Raw genomic sequence first — 17265 nt, forward strand, 5'->3', positions numbered from 1 at the left:
ACAAAATACACACACTCATACATGGAATGTGCACAAAACACACGTAATGTGTACAACAAAAAACACACACACACTTATGCATAGTGCAAAACATATGCCCAATGTAAATGCATAACACAAATACACCGTGTATAGATGGAACACACACGTACACTACATGACAGAGCCTGCTATAATACAAACACAGTGGAGAACAAAGAGAGAAAATACATTTTCAGCTGAAACTGCAGGGGTATTTTAGGTCAGAAAAATTAAATTTGTCCAGTCATAAAGGTAGCCTGGGATCTTTAAGGGCCATGACTAAGGGAGGACCTCCCTTTCACATCTCATGCGAAAGACCGCAGAGCCACCCGGAGGATTGCTGTGCACTGACTCACAGGAAAGAGCACCCTCTACTGAGTCGCTAACACCACTTCCTTCAGCACCAAGATTTTCCTAACAAGTCTCCCAGGCAATCACTGACCCCATTCAGCCCTGCTTAGTTTGGGAGAACCTACCGGAAGATACGACTCTTTGGGTTTCTTGCTGTTATGAAAACAAACAAGAACTGGAAGACATTCTCCAGAGTTCAAGGCTTTTCCTACAGAAATCTGTTTTCAATAAGCAAACAATTTTGGTTGAAATGTGTCTGGTTTTTCAATGAGTTACACAGCCCAAATTTCAAATTTTTCAACAATCAAAACTCTTTTTTTACTGGCTTTTCAACCAACTCAAAATACAAACATAAGAAACAAGTTTCAAAACCAAAAAAAGAGAGAAACAAGGATCAGAAATCAACATTTTCCTCTAACTCTAATGTGCAGACAAGAAGAGGCTGCATGACAAGCTTTATACAGCCTCGGAACCCCAGTTAGGGACCAGAACCTTGGGTGTGCCAAGTGCTGTGAAAACACAAAGCAAAAAAATCGTTCCTGCCCCAAAGATCTTACAATCTAAGTATAAAACAGAACACAACACATGAAGGCAGATTTGGGGGGAAGGGGGGAAGAGATGAATGTCCAAATGGATATGTTAAATTTGAAGGATCAATGGAGACACAAAAATAGGAGGAAATCTGGCCAAAAACCAATCAATGCGCTGGGGAAACACAATGCCCTTTGGAATTCTATGTAGATACTAAGATTTTGAATTCACTCCCTCCTCCCCCGGGTTCAACTACCGTCTGATTTGACAATTTCCAGAGCTCAATCCCAGAGGTTTCAGTCACTTGTCAATCTTTTTTTTTTTTTTGGTTACGTTGGTCCAACCATTTTATTAATTATTATTTTAACATTTATAATTGTGGGAATGCCTACAAGTTAATCAGCTCAGAGCCCCATTGCTTGAGCCAATATACAAACAAATTTGAAAATTACAGCCCCTACCTTATATTGTTGTCACTGTTATTCTGGTGGTAGCAAAGTGCAGTATGTGCACAAAAGAGGGCTCTGATCCCGCAATTTGAATTAGCAGGGATGGGGCCAGGGGGTCCATTCACATGTAACCAGTTGAAGCATCTGGGTTTAAAGTATGAAAAGGGAGTGCAAAGAAGGAAAGAACTTCATGTGACTAGCATCTGTCATATCACTTCATGCACTACAGAAGGCAGTCCTGGTCTTTGACCGGTGCTCTTCAGTGCTACCGCAATACAAATATTAAATAATAATAGGACCTAAAAGTACTAATCAGCACCCAGGGCCCTAATGTGCTAGGTACTGTACATTTATGCAATTAAAAAAAACAGTCCGTCATGCAAAAAAGCTTACAGTTTACTGGCAGAATTCTGGGCTGTATTGCTAGTGATCTATAAAGGCACTGGTTAAGAATATATTCTTTTAAATACAACATTCAATGTGACATGGTTGAAACTGACTGTGTCTGTTACCTCCTGATAATAGGAAGTATGCATGAGATCTATCCACTCACATGTTCTTTTGCTTCCAAATCGTAATGTGTTCTGTATTTGAAGAATAAAGAAAGACCCTTATCCAAGCAGAGTTTTGACCCCAAAAAGGGAGAAATGCTAGGAACATTGCTAGTGAATTGATTTTATATGGAAGGTGCTCAGATGCTACAGTGGTGGGACACAGAGTAATACCCTACAACAGATTTAATTGTAATTCCAGCTGGTTTTAGATACATTAAGATCTAAGAGAAAAATCCAGATGTATTCAAAAACCAACTATAGAGTCCCTGATCCTTTTAAAGAGAAAAAAATATATGCTTAGAAGGAAACTTACTCATTAATGGACAAGCCACTTTGCTCTGGAAGCTGGTTTGTTAATGTATGTTTTAAAAACAAAACAAAAACCCAACAACTATAAGGTTCATTTTAAGAGAGGTGGCTCCTCCCAATCAAGATGGTATCTGCTACTCAGCTATCCATTGGATCCTGTAAGGAGCTGTTTGTGGTCAGGCTGACACTAACTGGAATTCCTAGAAGAGAGAGGACCATACAAAGGAAATGGAGGATGGCCTAGTGGCTAAGGCACAGGACATCTGGGTTCTATTTCTAGATCTCCCAGGGACTTCCTGTTGCCTTGGGCAAGTCATTTAATCTCTTTGTGCCTCATTTCCTCATCTGTAAAATGGGGGTAATGCCAACTCCCTGAGGGCAGGCAGGCCTGGATTAACCAGGGTGCAGTTGCTGCATGTGCACAGGGCCCCTGACTACCAGGAAAAACAAACAAACAAAAAACACTGTGGCACTGCAACCCCATGTGCCAGGTCACACCACCACTCGCTCCAGTTTGTCCCGGCCGCCTCCCTGTCTTAAAGGAGGAGTGATTGGGCAGCGCAGGACTGCGAGTGCAAGGCAGGGAGAGAGTGAAGGTGCTGGACAGTGGGGGATCAGGAAGAGACGCCCTAGCCTGGAACAGGAGCAGAGTGCTGAGCCAGGGGGCACCAATGAGTTCCTGGGAAGATCCTGCGGTTAGGCTGAAGGGGTGGGATGAGTTGTTGAAGGGCTCTGGGGTGAATGGGCAGTGTTGGGGGGGTTGAGTTTGAAGTGAGTGGGATGTACGTCAGGGCTGCTGGGATAAGTGGAAGCTGATGGAGGGTTGTTGGGGTGTATGTGAGGTGGGAGGAGCTCTCTGAGCTTTCTGTGGGGAATGGTGCGGATTGCTATCTAGTTTAGGAAAGGTGAGGAGGCTTCCCAATTTCCATAATGCACAAGCCCCAACATTCTTTAGTCTGGGCTTGGCCAGGGAGGCTGAGAAGATAAAATCAATTCATGTTTGTGAGCTGCTGAGATCCTAGACTACTGATGGTCACAGAAAGGCTGATAAATAAATGAAGCTGGAGCCTGTGTGGGAGTTAGTTAGGCATTGATCTCCCAAAGACTTGTAATGGGGTCTGGGCACTAATGCCTTTAGACTCTTTTGACAATCCCACTTACAAGTCTCAGGCGGTTAATATGAGAGGCCGTTAACAAATATATATGTCCTGCTCCTGATCTCACTCTCACAGAGCCTGCTCCCATTAAGGTCCCCAAAAACTGAGATTGACTTTAACAGCAGCAAAATCAGGCCCTACATCAGAATCAATTCCACTGAGGCCAATGGAGATACAGTGGTGTAAAAACAGCATCAGGGCCTGATCCAGAGCCCAGCAAAGTAATGGAAAGGCTCCTTCTGACCTCAGCCGGCTATAAACCTGGGTCAAGGTGAGATCCGAATCATTCAGCTGAGGAGAGGGGAAATATTGACTGCAAAGGAGCAGTTTTGTTGTGGGAGGAGCAGTTCCCTGGTTCCTCCCAAAAGATAAGTCATGGGGTGAACACTGTCCTCCTATAAGTTGTAGGTGTAGGTGACCCTGGGCAAGTCCCTTCCTCATTCTTTGCTTCAGTTTCTCTATCTGCAAGTGTGGATAGTGACCCTGCCCTGTCTCAGAAGGAGGATTAGTTCATGAATGGGTGTAACACACTTTGAGATCCTCAGACAAGCAGCTTTGGAGAAGGGGAAAGGATTAGTATCAAATTGCTCAGTGCTGTGTTTTTTCCTAACAGGTTTAGGCATTAAAAGGCATTAAAAGGCTGGCATTCGCACTGCTCACAATACAGTAAAACTTCAGTTTGTCTGTCTCCCAGAGGCTGTGCAGAGTTAAATAGAAGCGGGGAGGTAGTGAGGGGGAGATTGGCCTGGGAGCTCTCACTTTGGAGTAAGGTGACAGCAGGTTTTGAAGCCTCTTGTCTCCCTGATGGAGGACTGTGAACAGGACGTGTGTTAAAAAAATATATTAAAAAAAAACCACATCATCTCACACACACACATCCCCCTGACACACACCCCCACCACCCCTCCAACCAATTCAGGTCTCTCATGCTCGACAGCCCTCTAGCTGGAGAAAGCAGAAACAGAGGGGGTGAAAATCTCAGAGGAAGGGCCCTAACACCACAGTGTTTTTTTCTTCTCTCTCTCTCTTTTTTTTTTCCTATTGGCTTCAAGGCCAGCAGCTCCTGGAACACAAATGCTCTTGTAAACTTCTGAACCACACAACCCTATGGTGGGTGGGTGTTTGCTCCCTGCCTGCCAGTTCCAATCCACCCACAGATTCCAAAGGCCCAGAAGGAAAAGCAGACTCCATTTTCCATATTTAACAGGCAATTCATTCCATCCAGCCCTCCACTTTTGGTTCACTTGCAAATCTGTGACTGGGGAGCATCTTCCTTCATCACTGTCCCAACCCCTTCCATCTCCCCAAGCGGGGAGAGGGATGTGTTTGTGCCTGAAACATTCCACACACAAACATAAAAATAAGCTCCAGTCCTCTCTGCTACCGGATGTGCAGCTCATCAGGAAGACAGAGGTTATCAGGGAGAGGACTGCATCTTGCAACTATTTCATAAAACAGAGGGTCAGCCTCTGGAGAGGGGGTGGAAGACCCAGCCTGCCCTTTGGGAACCTCTGCTGGAGCAGATCTTCTTATCAGTGTTTATTCATTATTTGCATTATGTGGTAGTAGCTAGAAGCCCCAACCGAGACTGTACAGAACCTAGCACAAACTAACTGCTCTCTCAAAAGAGCTTACCTCCCCACAGGCACCTAAAAGAAGGGGCCAGAACTTCAGGCGTGCTCAGAGCCCAACAGCTCCTGAGGTGCTCAAGGAAAGCTCGTGGATGCTAAATGGGTTTGAAAAGTCTGGCTAGTTAAATGACACTTTATGACAATTATGTAGTTCTCTAATTTGCATATTTGCAAATAATTAGTATGTGGCCATAATTTGAGCTTAGGGTAAACACGTCCTGCCCCAAGCCGTGGTAGGGCTGGACTGGATGTGGAGCAGCACAAAAGTTGCCAGCTATGAGGTTGGGGCAGGTGGGGAGGTATCTGGGGATGTGCTGGCAGGGGTCTGGGCTAGCAGGGGGTCAGTGCTCTGGTGTCTGAGGTAGCTGGAGGGCTGGATGCTGTCAGAGTAGGTGGGTGGGTGCTGGTAACTGGGGTTCTAGGCTCCATCTGGGAGGCAGGGAGTTGAGTTCTCTCTGTGGGACAAGATGTCAGGCAGGGGCTGGAGTCTCTGAAGGGCAGGGGGTTTAGGGGAGTGTGGAGCTCATATTGAGTCCCCCTTCCCTTCTATCCCTGCCTGTCAGCCACTCACTGCTGCCTCCTTCTGGATTCAGCACAGGCAACAACCGGAAGAAGGCATACCGGCAGGGGGCTGCCAGCTTCAGCGGGGCTCCACAGCACATCCATAGGTGGCGGGAGGAACTACGGCTCCTGCCAGCAGCTCGGCCATGTGTGCAACATGGAGTCTGAGCAGTGGGCTCAGGGCTGCCCAGCACAGGCGCATCTCGCAAAACGCCCAGCCTGTGGCAGCCCCGTCCGTAAGAGCTGAAGGAAAGTCCAGCCTGTTGGGCCTGATCCAAAGCCCATTGAACTCAACGGAAAGACTCTGATTGACTTCCCCAGGCTTTGGATCAGGCCCATAGCAAGGGACTGTCTTTGCCCCAAAGAGTTTACACCTCGATGGGCAAAAAGCAGCAGCCCCAGTCCAGTGCTTTAACTCAGGACCATCCCGCCTCTCTGTTTTGCTTCCTTCCTTCCTGTTGCTCGCTGACTCTGCCTGATGGATCTAGCAGGCCAAGGCCCTGATTAGGCAAAGAACTGAGATCAAAAGGGACTTGAGCCGATTCCATAGAGGCATCGATTCCAAGGCCAGAAGGGACCACTGTGATCCTCTTGTCTGATCTCCTGTATAACAGGCCATAGAGCTTCCCTCAAATAATTCCTAGAGCTGATCTTTAGAAAAGCACCCAATCTTTATTTTAAAATTCCCAGTGACGCCACAACTCTGGGTGCTTCAGTGCCTTGCCTAATTGGGGCCTTAGTTGTCACTGGGTATAATCAAAACAGGAAACCAACCTCCACCTAAGAGGAGAGTAATTCAGCTATGTGCATTAACTTCAATATTAAGTCTGACTAATAGAAAAAAACGGACCCTAAGAAATGCTTCATTGAGACACTTTGGCCCAGTTTTCAGAGGTATTTAACTAGGCTTTTGTTTTTTAATACACTGATTGTTACCAGGCTAAAAATGTAACTTTAGCAAAAATACACTCATCCTATTTTTTTCTTTAACTGCAGCCACCTGCTGTTCTCATTTTGTCAGTAAGAACACGAGACAGTTTTTACAATCACCAGCCAATTACTCAAAGAGCACACCTTATCCCGGACATGTACTCTCAGTCCCTGGTGTACTCTGGTGACCTGCTCTGAGCGCTTGCAGTTTCATTACTGCTGCACAGTGAAAAGAGTTTGTGGGAAGTGCAGCAGGAACTGCATCTGGGTTCCCCTTCTGCCATTCCTGGTGCGTCTTCTAACACACATGCTGCATCAGGCAGGCTGCAGGGGAAGTCAGCTGGTATTGCAGTAGGGATCAATAACCTACTGAGCTCAGAGATTAGTGAAGATTTTTGTGTATATAGCCCTCCAGCATTTAGGAAGTTAGAAAAGCAACCACACTCACATCCAAAGCTAAGAGTCCCCTACATTTTAGTTACTTTCACGTCACTTCGCTCAAACAGCGGCAGAGGCAAATCAGCATCTTTAATTTTAGTGCAATCCAGCAAACAAGTAGTGTGTACAAAGCAAAAACTCATTGAGGACAGAGTCCACCCATCCCCAACATAGATTTAGTCCCCACTTAGTTTGTGCGATTAGAACATTGAGGGGGAAGAAGATAAGTCACTTTTCCCCACTGAGGCTTACTTTTTTTGCACCTTCACTGGGCTCCACTGGTGAAACTAAGTTAATCAACGACACTAAGTGCCTCCTTCTGGTGCCCGAATGCTGGGACAATCCTGTAGTGCTGTGCTTCAGAACAATGCAAAGGAGAGTTTAATTTTATTTTTTAAAGGCGGCTTTAATTTAAATTTAAAACAAAAACACATGCAAGTATTTCTAGCCATATTCAGTTTTTGAATGATAATGTATTTATTTAAAGAACATAACCTAAATCTAAGGTCCTTCCTGCAAAAGCGTCAACCCTGGGTTCTAACGTTACACCCCGAAATTTATATCAGACACTTGAATAATGGGCTTGACTTTCAGATAGGGCAAGGGACCACAATTCCTGCTGATTTTAAAAGGAGTGACTCCGGATTTATATCAGAGATCAGATGCTGGCCCAGAAACATGACAGTAAATAGAGGAATACAGTGAAGCTCTAAGAACTCAGTGTTTCTCTCATCTTTGAGCCAACCTCGAGCAGCAGTGGTTGAAAGGGATTTACAATGAGATAATAAAGCATATCATCTCCCAGCTGGCCCAGTGGCTTGCATGCTTGGCAGGGCTCAAACTGAGGGAAGATGCAGTTCCCACTTGCTAAAATACAAAATAAAGACAGTGACTGAATAAATGCGGAGAGAGGCCCGGAAGGCAGGGGAGTTCCCTTTGGTAGGCTAGTCCCGCTGGAGCCCCGCTGTGTGGTTTCAGTGAAGAAGCCCAAGTTGGACGGAGACCTTTGAGGCTGTGCACTCTGAACCGCAGAGGCTGGGGAGCTGCAGAGCTGAGCTGGTGAGTCCCAGGAAGGCAGAGCCAGAGACGCAGCTCTGTAGAGTGGGAGGGAAGGTCAAGGCCAGGGAACCAGACAGAGAGGATCGCCAAGCCAGAATGAGGGCATAGCAAAAACACCACACCCTGGGGCACCAGCCCAAGGCAGACATGTGGTAAGCAGGGGAGACCACACACAGTTCTAGGGTCACCCTCTCCTTGCCTGATTATTATTATGCACAGCCAGGATGGAGATGACAAAGTAGTTTTCCTCCAGCAGACTGCTCCTTCATGTGGCCTTGTCTTTCACTTCTCCTTTCTAGTTTAGTATCTGCTCAGCACTGTGACAGCAGCATGCTGGGTTGCATCTTTTGGACTCAGCTCTGCTAGCTGTTTTGTTTGACAGGGCTGGACTTGGCTTCTGCTGCTCCCAAGCAGTGTCCCATAGCATCAGAGATGGAGGACTTGACCCCTTATGAGCATCTCATCTCCATAGCTGCCCCATCCCTCTACAGCCAATCCTGCTTCCCACCCTATCTATCTCCATGCCTGTTACCTTGTTGTGGATGCACACAAGCTAATGTAGCACAATGGTCGGAGTGCATCATGCGTCCCTCTCTGTGCTAAATACATCGAGGATACAAGTCGATTACAGCCCCCACTGCAGAGTCCCACGCTTTAGTTCAGCCGCTCACGCTTTTAGTCTGGAGATCCCCAGTGCAATCGCCGGTGTGTCAGCCGAGATGTGGCCATCACTTAAACGAAGGCTTGCAGTGGTTCCTACTTCTGTTGGACCTGGATGCTGGGGAGGAGCTTCCTCTACCCAGGGGGAGTAGGTAACCCACTAGCCAGTGTGTGTTATATATCCCTGCTCTGCACATGATCCACAGGACCTAGCTCTTAAGCTCAGGCTGTAGAGATTCATGCTTTCTGCTCTAGAGGGCCCCAGCGCCAACCCCAATGCTAATCAGCAGCCTGTTCAAAAGCGAAGGCTGAGATTTGTAAACTGCTTGTGGGAACTGGATGCCCAATTGTAATAGAAACTGAGTGTCCAAATCCCTTAAGCATCTTTTAAAGCCTCGGGTCTAAATCTTTACAGACCCTGCCACCGTTGGCCCTTTTGCTAACAGGCATGTGTGGGTGCCTAGCAGGGCTATGCTATCCCTTCCCTCTCGCTCCTGATTTTAGCATTTACAGGGCAAGAGCCCATCAGAGGTTGTGGGGGAGCCTCCCTGTAGTGGGTGGCGCTTCAGAGCTCCCCACCCTTGCAGGAGTCTTTTCCAGGTGGCTGGTATGCTGCCCAGGAGCCTCCCCCACCCCACCATACTCTGTCCATACACGCCCCAGCAGATGCCGCCACACACCTCATTAAAAAGCCAGGCGTGCCTGCCATTGCCAATTAAAAAAAAAAAAAAAAGTTAATTTACTGGGAGAATTCCGAGGAAGGCATACAAGCTGGAACCCCCAGGATTCCTAAGGGAGCCAGCAGAACAGCCCTGCTAGGTTGTCAGGACAGCAAAGACCTTAGGATTTTTACTTGTATACAGCAACATTCATCTCCAAGCACGCACGTAAACCACCTCCAGGGAGCAGCTAGTGGCCAAGGCACAGCATTGGGGAGGAGGCTAAGGACTGCCAGCCAAAGTCCTGCTCTTATAAAAGGTATTGGGACTGTTCCTCCTATCCACATATAATGCAGCAGAGCAGCTCCCAGGCTGCCACTCACTGTCAACACCCCAGCGGGGAGAAACTGAATTGTATGATGCACCAGAGACTCAAACCGAGGCTTCCATGCAAGTTGGGCATTTTAAACCTGAAGCTTCAGGCTACTAAGGTCTCCTCTTTGGGTCAAAGTCTGCAGCCAGCTGTTCCACACTAAAGTGACTGCTAAAGAGGGGTGTCTCAATCCTGCACCCTGAGGAGTTAGTGGAGATCTCTTGTTGGCTTCGATGGGAACAAGACTGGACCCTTTGCCTCCCCAGCTCACTCAGTTTTGGGCTTCACCAGAACACGGGCTTCCCATTGTTCAAAGTCCCCACACCATAAGGACCAAGTGAGCAGTCCTTCCACATGCTGCTGGTTTCAGCAGCACCACCCCAGAAAAAAGGATCTGCAGGGCTGGGCCCCAAAGCTGGCATGTTTTGACCTGCAGAAATGTATGCTTAGTGGAAATATTTTCTCCCATTCATTTCATATACAGGCCATGCACAAACTGGGGACCAAACCCTGCCTTCCACACGAACACATTAGAGATCCCTCCCTCCTCCTCCCAGCAGACCGTCCCTTTTATGCTAATTTCTTACTTACCTGCGTCTGCCTCTCTGACACGTGGGCCAGAAAAAAAAGGAAAGAAATTAAAGCCTGGATCCACCAGATGATCACTCTGGGGATACACAAGTGCTTATGTCATCTCTTGAGTCATTCAGAACATGCGGTCCTCAAATCTTCTCCCCTTCTCCTCACAAGCTCCAGGGGTCTGATCTAATTTTTTGTCTAGGCTTTTCTGTGGTTCCCATCAGCATTGCATCTGGGCACCTTGGTAGCATTAATGACTTTATTGTCATAACCACCTCATGAGGTAGGGAAGAATAAGTATCCCCATCTTATAGATGGGAAACTGAGGCACCGAGAGGGGAAGCAATGTGCTTGAGCAGCAAAGAGTCCTGTGGCACCTTATAGACTAACAGACGTATTGGAGCATGAGCTTTCGTGGGTGAATACCCACTTCGTCGGATTCATGTGCTTGAGGTCAATAGAGGGAGTCTGTGGCGGAGTGCAGTTCTTCTGCCAAGTCCCAATCCAAGACCACCCTTCCAGTTCCCTACTGAAATTCCAGCAAAGATCCCTGGAATTCCTCCCGATTTACACCAAAGCAAGAGAAGAATCTGGTGCTAAATGGCAGGTGGTTCGGGGATTCCACTGCCCTCTTCCCATGCCCTGCCAATCAAGCCAAGCCATCCCTGGAATCAGCCCCACCATTTGTTATTGTAGCACCAGACTGTGAAAACATTTTTCAAGACTGCAGCGTTCACCAGAACGTCTGCAGGCCTTCCCCTTCCACCACGCCCTTCTCTTCCTCAGGAAAAGAAGCCATCGTTTGGCATCGAGACAGAAAGCTGCCTGCTTTGAAGAAGTTATCAGGCTAAGTTTTTATGTGAAACTTTTTTTTAAATAGCCACAGGGGGACAGAATGGCTCGGGGGTTGTGACTGGACAGAAGGCTGAAATCTGCCCCTGAGCAGAACAGCCACCTCCCAGTGTTTCTGTGGAGGTTAGTCCCAGCAGGCACCTGTCTCAGGAGCCAAGGAGTATTCTCTCTGTAATGGCCTGAGACTCTAGCAGACCCAGCCAGGTCCCTCCTGCACCACAGCACCAGGCTGCTCAGAGCTGCCCAAGACTTTTCTTCTCTAGATCTGGGTGTGAGCTCAGAGTTGAAGAAAGGTGCCAGATCCCCACCAGCTCTGGGAGTAGCTCCCAGTGGTGCCTCATGAGTTTGAAGTTACAGGCAAAGCTCCCCAGCTCTAAAATGCCTTTCTCCACCCATCACCCGGCCTGTACTGCTTCAGGTCACCTTAGAGACCCAACAGCCATCGGACGGCAGCAGCTTTCGATCACAGTTTCGCTAAGCTGAATTTGAACCTGAAAGCTAAAGTCAAATGTTACTAATCCCCTGAGTCAGCCAGTGCAAAGATTGCACAGTTAAAGAGATACTCCCTATAAAATATCTGCATGCTCCTATTCAGGGCAGTGTTTGCTCTGCCACACAGTCAGCCCATGTACCCTTATTTCTATGCACCTGTTCCATATGGGATCATCCACTGATCTTAATGGGACGCTGCACGTGATCATGAGTAATCATCACGCCACATCGTTCATATCTGAGTTTCTCAGGCTTATCGGAAGGTGCTGGAGACACTGAGATTTTGTAAGATCTAGAATGAGCTGTCCTCGCACTGTTTTTGTTTCTGTTTCACAAGATGGAAGCAAAAAGCGCAGATTTGTTTAAGGTTTCAGAGTAGCAGCCGTGTTAGTCTGTATCCGCAAAAAGAACAGAAGTACTTGTGTTGTTCCAGTAACGTCATTATTTTTGGATGGGGTTAGGAGAGATTTCATGTTCACTGCACACTATCGGCACACCAGGTCTGGACGATATAGCCATGATTTTGAAGGGGATGCAGATAGAGACCCCTTGTCCCCCTATCATACCATATTTCAGAGGGTTTTTTTTGTTTTAAATAAACATTCAAGCAGGTTAGGTGCACAGTTGCATCAGCCATATGCACACAACTGCAAGACTAATTTACATGGACATTTACCGTGACAGCACATGTAAATCAGGAAACTGCAGATATATGTATGTGCAGCTGACTGGTATATGGAAAGACACAGAAATGACACAAACAACCGTGCCTTTAACTGGTTTGCAGATCTGGCCTACTAATCTTGATAAGTCTGATGACCAGAGGTGAAAGTAAGCCGGTATGGTCAGGTACAGCGCACCGGCAAGAGCCAGTACGCCGTGCCGGACCACACCGGCTTCTGCGGCGGGGATTTAAAGGGCTCTGGGATCCCCGCTGCTGCCCTCGGTGCCCGGGCTGGGGCTGGGATTTAAAGGGCTCGGAGCTCCTGCCGCAGCGGGGAGCCCCAAGCCCTTTAAATCCCGCTCATAACTCCGGTGACTGGGCTGGGGCCGGGATTTAAAGGCCTCGGGCCTGAGCTCCGGGCCCTTTAAATCCCGGCCCCAGCCCGGCAAGGCTCGGGGCTCCCCGCAGCCACGGGAACTCCGGGCCCTTTAAATCCACACCCGAGCCCGGCAGCCGGGGCCGGGATTTAAAGGGCTTGGAGCTCCCTGCCACTGTGGGGAGCCCAGAGCCCTTTGAATCCCGCCTGCAGCTCCGGCAGCCGGAGCTGTGGTGGGGATTTAAAGGGCCCGGAGCTCCGCGGCGGCCGGAGCCCCCGGCCCTTTAATTTGCCCCTGAGCTCCGCGGGCGCCCAGCCACCTCTGCAGCTGGGAGCCCCGGGTTGATTTAAAGGCCCTGGGGCTCCCAGCCACAGCCGGTGCCTCAGAGCCTTTAAATCTTGAGAGGCCCCGCCTCTTCCGGTTGAGGCCACACCCCCATCAGAACTCCGGCAGCATCGGTAGGTCCTGTAAGTTACTTTCACCCCTGCTGATGACCAAATGTCCAAACCTCTGAACAGCTCGTCATGACTACTGTTGTTGATTATTATTTGTATTCCGGTAGTGCTTCAGGGACCCAACTGAGATCAGGGCTGCACTGTGCTGGGGAGCGTATAATCACATACACTGCCACTAATATCTTACAGTCTAAACAGACATGAGGTGGGAGGGGAAAGAGAAGCACAGAGAAGTAAAGTGACTTGCCCAAGGTCCCACAGTATGTCAGTCCCAGAGACAGAAATAGAATTCAGGTCCCCAGAGACCCAATAAACCTGTTTGTTAAATCATTTCCCTCCCCTAACCAGTATTAAAAGGTTTCCCCTCCTGAACTCTTCAAATAAGGCAGTGGTTTCCCAATATTCTACTGATTTGCTTCTCATCCAGGCCACTTGTTCTAATATAGCCCAGGTCAGTAATGACTGAGAGTTTCTGGTTTAATGGCTATTCTTAGCCCATGTAGCATAAGTTCAGTGGGTTTCAGTTCAGTATCCAATGGACAATTCTCCATATGATCCCAAAATACTACCCTGGTGGTCATTAGCTGTGCCCCACATGAGCAGTCACTGTAGAGGCCAAGGCTAACAGCCCATGAAGACTGATACCCCTCCACACACACTTCTGTCTTCACATCGCCCTCCCAGACTGAAGAAGTGGTACACGTCCCTGTGCTGCAGTGCTCTCTGAACGGTCACTCCATCCCCATCCACGAGCCCTACACTCACATCCAAGGAGGCACAGGGCATCTAGATGGAGAGCATTATCAACAAGTTGCAATTGTCCAGCCCTCAGAGCAGACTGGCTAGCTGGCACTGGTCTCGCTTTGCCTCTTCTTTTTCGCAAGTTTCTGCCCAATTTCTTTGGTGCATGTGGCAGGCCGGGGAATGGGACTCCCTCCCTCCTGCCCCGTTTCTCGTGTGTAATCCAAAACCTATCCTGATGCAATGACCACAATCTGTACTGTGCATATTCCAGGCATTACTGCTAAGACCCAAGATGCATTGGGTACTAAGCCAGCTGGCACCTTTCCTTCCCCTCTGCTTTCTCTCCACAACCATTCTGGGGCTCCCGCTGGACTCACCGCTTTCTGGGGCTCACACTGGACCCATGCTGTTCCTGGTAATGAATGCAACCTGTTCTAACCAACGTGAGGCATATTTGTGAGTTTGGAGCAATGGTCGACTGCCTGATATTTCACATTTCTCACTATAAATCTGGGTAACACTTTATTTTAATTACCGGGACATTTTTTAACTTTTATTGTTTCTGGCAAAGGCATGTGAAATGAGCTCATTCATTATATAAGGCATGTGAGCTATTTCTTCAGGGGAAATGGTGTTCTATACTGTACAATTCCTACCGTCCGACGTGATGCCATTCACCCCACTGCTTAGTGTCATGAAGCATCATGTAGGCTGGGAACAGTGATCTAACCTGCTCCTGAATGACAGTGGCCTTGGCAATAATAGATCTATCTATCCACCTTGCTACATTTCTAATGCACCCAACACCTAGTGTCTAGGAGGCAACACATCACGTGTTTCTTTCATGTCTCTTCCTGCAGCTCTGGGAATGCTGCCTTGAGACATTACTCGGATAGCACAGATGGGTCCAACTGCAAAGTTTGGATCTGAATTTTCCCAGAGTTCAGGGGTATTTAGGTCTTGACATTTTGATAAAGGCCCATCCTGGTAAGTGAGTTTGCAGGAAGGGATGAGGAGTGAAACAATCCAAAAGATGAGTGCCACATCCGGACCAGGATTTAGGAATACAGTGTTTAGAGACAGTAGGCAGGGCACGCTGCAGTCAGTCAGTCTGGGAGCTAGAGAAAACCACAGGGTTTGTTCGTGTCCTGTAGCCTTAATGAAGAATCCCCTAAGTATCATTACAGCCAAGTCCTGTCGCTTCCCTACTGTGAAGGATACTCCAGGCTGGAGAGACTGGGACTGACTCTCCAGTTCCAACCAAGGGAATTACACTGCAGCAAATCAGGCCCTGCATCCCCAGGCCTGCTGCTGCTCCCACAGCAGTCACTGGCCACAAACTTCAGAGAGAGATTAAGTCGGACCCTCTGTGTTCAAAAGGAGACAGAAAAAGCGCATTGAGGGCCCAGATCCAGCAGGTGCTGAGCACTCAGGGGAGTTAAGAGCATTCAGTATCTTGTAGGATCAGGCCCTAGCTTCTCAGTCAACAATTTGAAGATACAGAAGGTGTCATAACTTAAGCTACCTCTTTTGACAATCGTTTGGGCTTTAGGAATTGACTCCTGCCCTTTATGCTGTGGAGCAATGCATCTCCCCTTGTCTGTGCATTCTAGCTCCTCCTCGCTCAGAGGATACCTTCCTTGTTCATATTGCTGAGTTTAAGATGATGGAATTGGCCACTTGCCCAAGCTGGGGAGGGAGGAAAAAGCAGTTAGCGTAATGGAATGGCTTTCTACTTTCTGAATAAAGTAAGTGAAAATCCCATGCAGATAGCACATGGCGTGTATAATGACTCACGCTCCACATTTTCACCAGGGGAAAATTTAAGGCCCGCGTTCAAAGTTAAAAGATGGAAATTTTTATAAAGACTTCCATGGTGATATGTTACCATCTGTTCTGACATAAAACAACCTAATGGAGTAAATTGGCTGATTTCCCCCCCCTCTTTCTGGCGTAAGAGTTTTCTGTTTTATAGATGAGGTGTGAATCTCTGGACTGGAGAGATACAAGCACATACAGTCCAGCCCAAAGAGACTGGATGTTTGGTCTAACTGCCTACTAGCTAGCATATGAATTTAAGCTCTTAAAAATAGAGGGAAAAAAAGCCTTAACTTATAGAATGGAAGATTAAATTGTGATCAACATTGGGGCTCTTCTGTGTGTGCCTCGGCCTGAAAAAGCACTTTCACTTGAACAGCCTCCATATCTTCTGATGGGAAGATTTTACTAAAGTATTTTCCATCCCTTGCGAACCAAGCCACTGAGCAGTCAGATAAAACGTATGTAATAATAATAAAAATGTCCATGTTTTGGTTGGAGAAACCAGAAATCCTTTTCAGCAGCCTTCCTGTTTCTCCCCCACCTCCTTCATTCTTTCTAATAGATTCATAACAACACATAACTTTTTCCTTCTGCTTTTAAGCAAGAACATACATTTCTTTATTTTCAGAGAGCTGAATTCTTGGAACTCATATTATATGCATTTTGCTATTTTTACCCACCCTGCTCCTTCCTGTATCCATGGAGTTTCAGCAAAACATTGGATTCCAGTCTCTAATGACATAACCTTCCCCTTTCCTTCCTGCTCTCGAGTCGCCTCTCATTTTCTCACTGGGTCCGCTGGCTTCTCTGATTTTGATTTTTTTTTTCCTTTCAAGTTTCTTGTTTTCTTTTCTTTCTCTACAGTCCGACTGAGCACCACCACTTTCCCTCTTCTTTACAGAGGGAAAAGGAATGTTATGTACACATCATCAACTAGCTTTAGAATTAAACTAAGAGGGACAGATTCTCTTCTTACACCAGAGTAAGTAACTCCTCTGACTTTAAAGGAACAATGGGCCAGATTCTGCTCTTACGCCAGCACAAAATTGGAGTAATTCCACAGCAGTCAGTGGGCCCCATTCTCATCTCACATTGCTCTGGTGTAATTCAAGAGAACACAAGCAGGAAGTCAATGGAGCTGCTGTGGTGTAAAATTGGCATAAGAGAGCTCAGAATCAGGCCTAACCACTTCACTGGTTCCATTTGAGTTTGCATATTAATAGTGGGATATGGGCCAGATACTGTTTGTAAATCTGTAGTGACTTCATGGGCTTTACTGGAATTACTCCAGATTTACAGGGATGTAACAGATCAGAATCTGGCCTTTCCACATGCAAAATATACTTTGTTAGGGCCGTACCTCCCTGCAGGAGATGGAGGCATTTATGATGCTAGAAAGTTACAAGGGCTCTAGGGCAGGTTTCAGCAGATTTTACTTGTACATGAGGTTTCTAATTAATTAAAAATAAAACATAGCTGATTTAGCTGTTGTCACAACGTACAGGATTTAAGGCACCTCTGACAAGATGCATGCACTTTGTCCACTTCACAGCTCCAGCACAACCCATACTTGTTATTAACAAGATGTTAATTCAAGT

This window comes from Chrysemys picta, chromosome 21 (genome assembly GCF_011386835.1).
Source record: "Chrysemys picta bellii isolate R12L10 chromosome 21, ASM1138683v2, whole genome shotgun sequence".
NCBI classification, from domain to species: Eukaryota; Metazoa; Chordata; order Testudines; family Emydidae; genus Chrysemys; species Chrysemys picta.